We start from the raw sequence: 12,711 nt of genomic DNA on the forward strand, positions 1-12,711 counted from the left end.
GATGGGGGGAGCGGCAGATGAAGCTTCACTCTGCTCGCTGCTCACCTCCTGCTGTGCAGCCTGGTTTCTAACAGGCCACGGACTGGTACTGGTCCGCGGCCCGGGGGTTGGGGACCCCTGGGTTAGAGAATATTGAAAGCTCCTGCTAGCCTCCAAATCCTATGATTTTTATCATACTAGATGGTCCCCTCTAAAGGCTTAGAAGCCATTAGAAATGCTTCATGTTTCCTTCCAGTTCTATGATGAGTTGGAAGTAATCAGTACTAAGCTTAGATGTGGCTTTAAGAATTGTCACTTCTAAGGCAGGACTTGGCCAACTGAGTAACCGAAGCTGACAAAGAGTCAGAGTCAAGAAACAGTTTTTAGCTAGGGAAGTTCTCAAACAGTGAAACAAAACGGCAAGAAAACACTGTTGTAAAAGAACACTATTGTAAAAGAACATAGAACATTTTAAGGGTAAAATACATTAATTGACTTCTTTGGTACTTACTAGCTCAGGCATATACACTTTTTGATTAGGGCAATTTCATTCTTATGGAATGTTTCTTGCCATTATCAGAATCAGCTTCAGAGTTAGCTAACATTAACAAACTCAGAGTGGTTCCACAGAAAACATCTCATGATAAAGTATCAAGTCCAAAAAAAGGAAATGCTTTAAATTATTCGGATTGCTTTGGGTATATAACTGTATTTCTTAAAGACACTGAGAATTTTCCATGTTGTGCCACACGACTGTGAGATCTCAAGAAAGGCTTTTGGAAATTGCCTGATTCTAACTTAAGCTCCTTTCTGAAAACAGAAAAGGTGAATTATTATTTAGCCTTTTCTTTAAGAGAGAATGTAAATCTGATTCTTAAAGTTCTACAGATGTGTTCCCTCTCACCAATATGTAACACACTAGACGGTACAACTTAAGGAAATCTAAAGCAAAAGTTAGCACTGGGGAATTCAATCACTGATTGGCAGAGCCCACTGAGCACTAGATGACAATCGAGACAATGAAGGGATGCTTTCAACATTTTGAGCCAAAATTACTGAAAGCTAGATTTTCACACATAGCTGAAACAAATTTGAAGGCAAACTAAGACTTTGTAGATAAGCAAGAGACAAAACGTTATTGCCCAGGCTCATTTCCAAAAAAGAAGGAGGAGAATGCCAACAAACTGAAAAGGGGATCTAAGAAAAAGGAAGTATTGGGAATCAAAATAACTACCAGAATACATTAAAAAGAAGTCTCAGTGTGACAGTGGAGCAAGTGTTTTAGAGGCAATTTTTCTTTGTTAGAACAGAAAGGCGAGAGATCAAAGATTGTCTTCAAGAAGAAAGTGGATATGATTGGAATTACATAAACTGTATGTAGGATCTTAATGGTAAGATGAAGGGATGTACTGTATGTGACAAAGGCAAAAGAAAGACAACTAGAAATTCAAAGGAAAACAAAAAGTTGTGCATTCAACTCATGGTTCAACAATGAACGAATGTAAAATATGGCATAATTTTGGCAATTGGTAGGATGTAAGGAAAGAGGGTGAATTTTATCATGACACTTGGAATAATCTCTTCCAGCAGCACTGGTTTAGTGCGTAGGAAAATATTTTGTTGGCAATGTACAAGTAATGCCATAACAACAGAAATGGAGTTTAGAGCAGAGTTTGACAGATGAGTAGAAATTCCAAATTCCTCACTTTGTGATGTTGAGATTCAAGAGACACTCCAATATGTATTGATATTAAAGAATCAGGGGTTAGTCTTTTTTTTAATTGAACTATAGTTGCTGTACAATGTTACAGGTGTACAATATACTGATTCACAATTTTTAGAGGGTTAGTTTTTCTAATTATGCAGCTGAAATAAAAACTGGTAATTAACAAACATTGGGAGAAGATTAAAAGAGGGGATAGTATATCTCCTCTGTCATAGTGAGAAGATATTAGACTTTATCAAAATTATTGAGTGAATAAATAGCTCTATGAGAATAGCATTTAGTATTTTGAGGCTAACTGCCATACGTGGAAACCAAAAGGGTTAAATACATTACTTATGTGATATACAACTGAGGGTTGGGAAAAAAAGAGAAGGGAGAATTTCACTTTAATTTCATGTTATTTATTATTTAAATTTATTTCAAATACATGTAATATTTTATGATATAATTTTTAATTGAAAAATGTCTTTGTATTATATGATCTCAACTCCTGATATAAATCTTTCTTTAGTTCAAGCAGTGTTCTTAGTCTCACAGTTAGATAGTTATAACCTAGAATCATTTCTGTGGACTTACTTTTCCTGCTGTTTGTAAGACTGTAGTTGATTTTATTAGCCAGTATGATATTCACTCTACTGAGGCCTTTGAGATATATTCCTATTTGAGTGCCCTGTCATAAAAATATCTTTGTAGATAAACTGTGTCTTTTCTTTGTCAGAAAATAAAACTGGAGGGCTTTAGGTCTCAGGAAACTTAAAAGTTAAAGCCATTGCTCATCAATTACCTAAGTGAACTAGGTAGTTATCAGTTCACCTAGGTGTCTTAACTTTTAGGTCATCTTTATTCTGCTCTTATTCCTTTTACTCCTATTGACAAATTAGGCATTTTGAAAGCTTCCTTAAACATTTGAATCTGTAGGAATTTTACTGATGCCAAATACATGAAAATTTATTAGCCCTACTATCATAGCAGAAGTTTATTCCAATCATAGTTGTGCCCACATTTTTCTCTAATACATTTTAAATTCTTTAATCATACCAATTAGATATAACGTATTATATCCCCACATCTCTATCACAGTGCTGTGTATGTAGCAGGTGCCCAAAACACATTTCTATGTTAGACTGACTTAATCATGGCTATCACAGTTTTTCAATTTATGGTCAGCAGTAAAAATGTTTCCCAAGTTACATGTAAACAAAAGGAAATTGTTTTACCTCTTAGCTACTTTTACATGTGCTAATAAAATTCTCCTAAAAGAAACAAAGCAAATATAAGGCAAACTTGTGATTCATAAACATATAATATTGCAGTTACCTTTCACTATACCACTTTAAATGCAATTTTAATTTCTAGAAGTGAGTCTATAATACGGACAATAAAAAATCATTCTCATATCTATCATGAATGATATACAATAGTGAGATGTGTTTTCTTCTACAAACTCCTGCATTTAACAAGTATCTGAAGCTAAATAGAGATGGGAGGGAAAAAACACAAAACTATAAAATCCTTTTGAGAAAAATCAATTCCTACATCTTTAATTTAGAGCCCAATCTGCTAAAACACTCAGTAGCCTCACAAATGGAAGTTTGCATTCAAGGGTCGTTGAGCAGAAATGTTTTCCTGTTGCACCACAGTCATAAAAGTACTTTGAAAAATGACATTGGACCATTAATTCACAGTGAAGCATCAGTGTTTCACTATCACTCAGCTGCTTCATTTTTCTCAGAGGTAGGCACACTAATGTCCCTTAACACACTGTAAAGGTGACACTACCGACAGAGCAGGGTTTTTTTGTTTACAGAGGTACAAGGGAACTCTAGTCTATGGTATGATATGGAGGCCACAGGCTGGCATACCTGTTCTCAAATTTTTCTCCCACCAGCTTGAAACAGAAACAGGAATTTCCCACTATAAAGTTAGTTCTGGAAAACAAATTTATGGTTTCCAAAGGGGAAAGTGGGAGGGGGGGATAAATTAGGAGTTTGGGATTAGCAGATACAAACTACTATATATAAAATGGATAAGTAAAAAGGTCCTACTGTATAGCATAGGGTACTATATTCAATATCTTGTAATAAACTGTAATGGAAAAGAACCTGAAAAAGATATATATATACTTATAACTGAGCCACTTGGCTGTACACAAGAAACTAACACAACATTGTAAATCAACTATACTTCAATGAAAAGTAAATAAAACGTATTATTAAAAAAATAAAGTTAGTTCTTTAGGTCATGGCATCATCCGCGAAAGGCTGAGATTAACATAATAGTAGCTTGCCTGAGATACCATATTCAAACACTGGCAGCCATTGACATAAATACATGTATTTGAAAAGATATCTAGCAACCAGTGGACATTAAAAATAGGAGAGAGGATAGGGGTATTTTCCTGGAGCAAAGGAGTCAGGATAAGTCAGAGAGCAGAGAGGGAAGACCCAGGGATGGGGCAGAATAGAGGGCTAGGAGCCACTTTGAAGACACAATAGTGAGACACGGTAGTGACTCCCAGTGGAGACACCGAAGAGAGAGATCAGAGGCATGAGGGAGCGCGGCACCTAAACATGCCACATTTTCCTGTGGCCTCTCATGCATATTGAAACAGAAAACGGTAAAGGAAAGGTAAAATTGATCACAGAACACAGCAGAATTGGATTAGAATTTGTAGATTATTATAAGGCAGGAAGATAAATCAAAATCGTGGCTAAACAACAACCATTTACTTTTTTTTTTAATAAATACTTTTAATATCTTTCTTTTTTTTCTGTGTCACATTTACTGTTCCTTGAGGAACCGCTTCTTGACCAGAGTAAGACAACCTCCTAAGAGAAAACGGTAATACAGAATGATCAATTCTGGGTGAACTCCTTAAGAAAATTAAACCTGAAACCGGTTCTAGAAAAAGAACACTTAATTATTAGTAAAACACCAGCAATGATTCTCAGCTCTCACTGCATATCAGAGTCACCTGGGAAGTTTTAAATACTATTTATGAATCCCAAGACTCAGTCCCTACCAGAGATTCTGAGTTAACTAATTAAAGCTCCCTTGGCGATTTTAATGTGCAGCTAGAGTTGCAAACACCAGTTGAAACCATGATGCAAGCTTTAGGGTCTTAAGAAGGTTCAGAAGCTGTTGCTTCAGGTCTCTGCTTGCATATAATTCTTGTTCTCATTTCTTTTCACCACTAAACTGTTGAAGTCACCATTCACAATACAGATCTGACCATTCACAGTGGTGCTCTAGAATAGCCCTCCTGTTGCGTGGCAGACCCAGATTAACCCAATTTGTCAAGGACAAATAATTGAACCCTAAATGGTACACTTGTGGTTGGGAATTCTCATGATTTTATTAAGTGTGTTGACCACAAAGCATAGTCTGGTATGAAAAAGTCTTAGCTTTTCAAACAAGTGAATGTTTGGTTGTAGGTGGGGGATGGAGCAGATGATAGGGTAGTGTAAGAGAGTTTTATTACAAAAGGGCATGAGGAAACATTAGTAGGTAGTGGATATGTTCACTATCTTGATGGTGGTGATTGTTTCATGGGTATATAGATATGTCAGAACTTATCAAATTGTACATTTTAAATATATGCCTTTTATTGAATGTCAATTACAACTCAGTAAAGTTTAATATATAAAAACTTATACTTTTTATATATCTTTAAAGTCTGTTATGACTTACATAAAAGGTTTTCAAAAAACATTAAATTATTTTATATCTTCAAATTAGTTACTCTAAGTGCCTTTAAATATCCGGAAATTTGAAATCAAAAATGATAAGAGTGGTTGAGAGTTCGCCTGCCGATGCAGGGGACACGGGTTCGTGCCCTGGTTCGGGAAGATCCCACATGCCGCAGAGCGGCTGGGCCCGTGAGCCATGGCCGCTGAGCCTGCGCGTCTGGAGCCTGTGCTCCGCAACGGGAGAGGCCACAACAGTGAGATGCCCGCAACGCAAAAAAAAAAAAAAAAAGTGATAAGAAAGATCCCAAGCCCAAAACATCTCTCCTACTAACCTATGATGATACCTGAAACTCCTTTCAGTAGTTGAAGCCAAAGCCGTAAATGTTAGGCGGGAATTGTGATGTTCTTATATTAGTTGTTGTATAAGCACCACAAATTAATACCCATCTCCCACAGAGAGAAAGACTCACACAAAAAAAGCAAATCTGGGATAGAAGGAAAGTGAGAAAATCAGGAGCACGGAGGCCACCCCGTTTATACCAGGAAGCTCTGGGCATCTGAGTGGTTGGCAGGATGAAGGTGCTGTGATGGCAGAGGTATGCAAACAAAAGTTGTAGTCATCAGAGAACTATAAATGCCATAAATAGCATCATCTGCAAACTAACCCCTGCTGGTTTTTCTGGCAATGCTAAAACATTTGTTCTTTATATGAATAATCCTTAAATAATCAATACTCTTGTGCTTGTTCAGGAAGGCTCTTTACTTACTGATGTTCTGCAAATGCATTATTCTCCTTAAAATATAGAAAGCAGAAAATAAGATTGTTGTTTTGGTAAGGATTGACTAGGTTCTATTAAATTTAATATGCACATAGTCAAGGAGGCAGATGCTAGGATATGTAGTCTCAAAATCCCCACATAAATATCAGAGTAAGAACCCCACATAACAAAGAATTTCTAACTCAGTAAAATCCCACTGGTGAATCTATGGTGAAGTAGTATGAACAGAAGGCAAGTTTAAAATGAAGAAAACACTATGAAGCTGGTAGTTTTCAGTTAATACTATAAAATAAAGAGTTTCTGTTACTACGGCTCTTTAATTTTTTTTAAATCCATAAGTGTTTTGTACAACATCTTCGAAGACTACCAAATTCCAGATCATATTATGAAAATAGTAATGTTTTATTAGAAATGATGGGCTAAATTTATATCATTTTTCATTGATAAGCAAAAATCACCTTTTGTGTTAGCCTAGTAAATCATTTATATTACAAAGTAGTTTATGGTCCATCCAGAGATATTTAGTAGGATATCAAAGAATATTTATTTATAATCATGCACTAGAGTAAAAGGAAACACTTGAACTTGGAAGAAAAACTGCTGTCACTCTGGTAGTTTCCTAATGGCTTTCTCAGAGTAAAGGCTTTAATGGAGATTTTTATTATTGTTCTTAATTAGACTAAGCACCTCCAGGGAGCTGATCTCTTGTGACTCAGATTCATTTACCAAGAACTATGAGAGAATTCAGGAAAAACAAACAAACAAACAAAAAACAAACAGCAGTGGGAATACATACTCTGCAAAGAAACTCTTGTTTTCAAAATGCTAAGCTTATCCAGTTGAGAGAATTTGTTTACAATATTTGTTTTGTGTCTTTTTAATTAGGCATTTCCAAGGCCAGCCAGGGGGCAAACCACTTGTTTACCTTTCTAGGGAGCGCCTCCCATTACCCAATATTCTCTCACCTTTCTCCCTTACCTCATTAGACTATAACTGTCCTGTATTTCATGCCTCTGGATCTGTGTTCTGTTAGATAATTTGACCATCTGGTTTTTTCTATTTTGACCAAAGACCTGGCTGACAATGTATGAGGCCTATTGGAGAATATTTTTTGCATTTCAACAAGGATCATAAATTCCTCAGCCAAAAGCAGTAAAGAAGGATGGAAATTTCACACATAATGAAAGGTCCTAGAAGTCTCTCAAGATTTCTTGGAACAAGATGGTTTTCCATTGTCCTCAAACAGGACCACAGTGGTACCCCAAGGCATCCTTAGACTCAAAGGAGTTACAGATAATATGTGATTAATAAGCATTCATTTAACTAAATGAAACATTGTTTAACTAAATGAAAGAGAGAGGAAAAAAAGAGCCAGAGAACTGATCCCATTGAAAATGTATATGAGACTGGAGAACAAAGTCTAAGAGTCATGATCAGAGAAGTAGAAAGGGAGCCAAGATAGAACTGACCTGTAGAATCCAGTGGGGAGAGAATTTCAGAATTAGGATTATTAGTAGTGTCAAATCCTACCGTTTTAGAGAAAAAGGAAACAAGGACTAAGAAATGATATTGATTGGTTATAAGGAGCTCATTATAATCTCCAAAAGAGCATTTGTTTACATATTTGTTTGTTTCCTTATTTTTTTACATACTTAGGTAATGTGATGGGAGCACAAAACAAGACTGTAAAAACTTGAGGAATTAGAGAAAAGTAGGAAAATGGTAACAGTGAAGCCAGACTACTTATACGGTGTTTGGCTTAAAGAAAGAAAAGTGGATGAGTGTGCAAAGTGTTGACAGCATCAAGAGAAAGGATATTTCTGCAGGTGGGAGAGAACTGAGAATGTTTATATACTAAAAAAGAATCCAGTTGAGTGCGAGAGATGGAAGCAGTGAAAATAAGGAGGTTGAAGCCAATCTAAAGAAGGTTAGAGGGGGCTTCCCTGGTGGCGCAGTGGTTGAGAACCTGCCTGCTAATGCAGGGGACTCGGGTTCTAGCCCTGGTCTGGGAGGATCCCACATGCTGTGGGGCAACTAGGCCCGTGAGCCACAACTACTGAGCCTGCGCGTCTGGAGCCTGTGCTCCGCAACAAAAGAGGCCACGATAGTGAGAGGCCCACGCACCACGATGAAGAGTGGCCCCCACTTGCCACAACTAGAGAAAGCCCTCACACAGAAACGAAGACCCAACACAGCAAAAATAAATAAATAAATTATTAAACTCCTACCCCCAACATCTTAAAAAAAAAAAAAAGGTTAGAAATAGAAGGTAAGATTTAGAAATAAGAGCATGAACTATATAATTTAAATAAATAAATATGGGAAAAAATCATGAATTTAAACTTAAGGATGTGAGAGAAGGAAGAAGCAAACCTCAAATCCATAAAGCAAAAGTTGAGATCATTCTCATGGTTTGGAATGATAGTAGGAGATTGAGCAAAATTTTAAATCTTTAGGAGATATCAATAAACACAAAGGAAGCATATTTCCTTTGAAGAAGACCTATAAAGTGTAACATAAATGCAAACAAAAATCTTAAAACCTAAAGAAATGAAATGTAAAAGTAAAGAAATGAAGTGTGAAGGTGAAAATGCAATGAATCTATGTACCAGATTTGTGCATGTTGAAATTTTATTTATTCTCCTTAATACTTTTAACTTTAAAACTTAAATTCAGTGGCCTCAGGCCATGGGTTTCAGAGATAAGATCAACAGAGATAAATGTAGTCTAAGTCCTTCCTTTGGTGAATGGGCAGGGGGCATGGAACCACTATTTTTCTCCATGGACTTTATATATTGAAATAACACCAGTAAGTCTAGCCATTTCAGCTGGAACTGTGTGTGTGTGTGTGTGTGTGTGTGTGTCATCTTATGCCATACTTTTAGCAGAAGACTGAGCGGGAAATACAAATTTTAAGCCAAATGTATTAATCAAACATTGAGAAGTTGGCCAGCAAGAAGAAAAGACGGTTTACAGTATGGTTTGGGATTGGAACATTTAGGAAAAGCTCTGTACTGATAATAATTGCTGAAAGGGGGAAGGAAAAGAAGAAAGATGTAAATTCTTGGCTCTGAGCTCACTCAGGACAAGGAGAAAGAGAAAAATGCTAAAGAATAAGAAATTCCTTCAAAGGAATAAGGAAATTAAATCATCCCTGCTGCTCAAACACAATAAAAGCCATCTGTCACCAAAACATCAGTGAGGACACAATGCATTGTGAAGTCTTCAGACAGTAGAAAGACAGAAGCATTCTATCTCAGCACATGGACTATTTAGTACAGGCATGGCATGCCTGCTGCCTGACCCTGCTTACCAAAAATGTCGTTAAGTCAGGAGGAATTTAGAAACCTATGAAGATCTGTAACTAGCAATTGAATGAGCATGGCACAGAAATGTTTGTTTCTAAGGCATGCCCAGGAAAAATGAATTTATCTATTATACACATTCAGGATTGTGGACTGGTGAAATATATTGATCTCACTTAGAATGTTGTGATATGTTCTTGTGGGCTTCACCAGAGACAATCTGATCTCCTTTCTACACTCTCCCTGATTTGGATTCCAGCCAAGAAGTGTCATCTTTTGGGTGATGACTCCCATCTCCCTTCCTTACTTCTGGTCTTTTCACTAGAGCTTCAGCTGCATTACAAGACAAATTTTCTTGCTTATCATCTCATATGTAACGTAATTAGGTTCATGCACACCTTTTGCCTTTTTTCCCCTGTCCAAATTTCCCAGGCTTCAGAAGCCTTTGGGTACAAACTTGCATATTTGTTAACATCCAAATTTCATTTTGTATCTGCAAAGATAGGACTTCACTTTGATTGAGAGTTTCTCCGACTCCCCTAAACACTTCTAGGACTCTCCAGAAAGTGTCCCATGTCTCTGAGCCTCTCACAGTGCCACAGGGATGTGCACAGCTTGAAAGAATGATTCTTTTCCCTACTCTACACCATATCCTTCCTCCAGGAGAAATAGATAACATTTCATGGGGCCCTTCAGTGAAAAAGAAATCTTCCCAAATCAGTCTCTAGCCTCTCTACTTTGATGGCTCAGACTTAATCCTTGAACTGGACCAAGGCACATTTGCCACACCATCCTCTAGTTGCCCCAGTATCACGCGCCTCCCCTAGTCACCCAGGCAGAAAACTTTCTCCTCCAAGCAAGTAAAACCCTCAGATACTTGCCTGAAGGAGCTACTAGAGCTGTCTCTACGTGACTCTTGCCCAGTTGAGGCACAGCTAGACTTGCCCTCCTAGAAGGCAGTGACACCCAGGTTGTCATTCCTTGAAGCTATAAAACTGGATGCCACTTTTGATACAGTCTCTTCTATTCCACATAGCCAAACCATCCAACTCTCATTCATTCTTCACTTTCTCTATGTCTGAGATTAATTTGATGGTGTGCAGAGCCAGCTCATACTGACTGACAAAAGCCAGCTGTTGCTGTCAGGAGTTTGGTGAGCCAGTTGACCTCGAATTGGCAGCTTGAATTCAGTCATTGTGAAAGTATTTACGTCACAGAAAGTGGCAAGTTATCAAATCAGGGCTTTTCCCCCCTGGAGAGTCAACTGTTAAATATTTACCAGAACACCACTGATAAATCCACTATTTTCATGCAGAATGGTACAATTCATTAACACTCAGATTTTCAGAGTAATCTCTCAGCTCTTCTTCTTGCCTTTTTTCCATCTCACATTCACTTATCCAAATCAAATCACTGAATATTTTAAGATTTACATTAGTTCCTATTGCCAAGGGACTCAAGTACAAAAGTGAAGTCTTCCAATATGTTGCTGTCAATCTTAAAAAATGGGTTACAAGAGATAATCCGTGTAATGCACTTAGCTCAATGCTTTGGGCCATAGAAACCATTCAGTAAATATTGGTTGTTTGTCAGTATTATTTTTATTAGCATTAATTTGCTATGCATTAAGTTCATTTCACTTGCATTAAAAAAAAAAAACCCTCTGGGCTTCCCTGGTGGCGCAGTGGTTGAGAGTCCGCCTGCCGATGCAGGGGACACGGGTTCGTGCCCCGGTCCGGGAATATCCCACATGCCGCGGAGCAGCTAGGCCCGTGAGCCATGGCCGCTGAGCCTGCGCGTCCGGAGCCTGTGCTCCGCAGCGGGAGAGGACACAACAATGAGAGGCCCGCGTACCGCAAAACAAACAAAAAAAAAAACAAAAACAAAAAAACCCTCCATATTATACTTTGATACAGCAAAGTCTTCATCTCTACAAGTTTATTCTCCAGCTGAAATGTCCTCCTATTCTCCTTTCCCTTAACAAATATTTTCAGATGCAGAGCAAACCATACCTTTCTCCAAAAGCATATTCTGAATAACCCCAGACCACACCTATCTCTCCAGTTTCTGAATCCCTTTAGTACTTTTTTTTTTAACCAAACCATTAGCACTTGTAAATACAGTACCACTAATATTGATCTGGGTCTTTATTTTTTGTATGTATATTGTTTTGCACGATAAAGTATGAGTTTCTTAAGAATAAGAAGCTTAATATCAACTTTTGATATTACACACACACTTTCATGCCTGTGGCCTTCATCTAGTCTCACCCACTCTCAATAGAATATTGTTCATGAGCGTGGATGTTGTGTACAGTGAATCCTCTCAATGAAGACAATATTAATCAAACGTAGTCCATGACTGGTGACCCCCATATGATCCATTCTACTTTTCACCTGTGGGAAAATAGCACTGTAAGGCAGAAACTGTTACCTCCTTCCAAGCTGTGACCCTTTCGGTACCTCCTTATTTTCTTTTATCTCTAAGAACAAATTTAAAATATGAAGCAGTTTTTACTTATTTTTATTACTTCATAATTCTAGCCATTTACAACTGATTTAAATGTTGCCCATAAATTTCAAAATTATGTGGCAATAAAAATAATTAAAAAACAGAAGTAAAAACAATGGCAAATCCTTTCCAAACTTAATATGAACACTGTCAGCAGAAAGGAGGCCCAAACTCAGAAGGGATGAGATGCATCTTACATTAGAATTTCAATGTCATGAATATGCAGACAGAGTCCATCCCCAATAAAGACAGTGAAGGAATTTGCTTTCCATGGCTAAAAACCTCCATGTGACCAAACAGGCACTGATTCATCTTAGGAGGAAAGCTAAGCACTGATAAGCTACATGTCTATTCTGACTACATTTGTTCCCCTGGGGTCTTTTCAGGATTGAATATTGAATCCATCAATATGTTCTCTACTCAAACCCAGAAGAGAAGAGGATTATGGAAATTTCAAGGTCCAAGATGAAGGTGATCGCACAACCCATTCAATTCTAAAAATAAAAGCGTCAATTTAGCCCTTTTTTAGCTTAGAGGAGAGAAAAAAAATTTTTTTTTCCAAAAGATATGTCATATCCACTGTATTTGTATGTAAGATTGAGCAGGGATGTGAGCATAATTTTATGTATGTGCATGCATTTATTTCATTGATGGACGATTTGATGTGCCATTAATGTAGTCTTTGAGCTATAAGCAATTAGACATAAAGATTGAATAAGTTA

The sequence above is a fragment of the Grampus griseus genome (assembly GCF_964374135.1).
Source record: "Grampus griseus genome assembly, chromosome: 9".
NCBI lineage: Eukaryota > Metazoa > Chordata > Mammalia > Artiodactyla > Delphinidae > Grampus > Grampus griseus.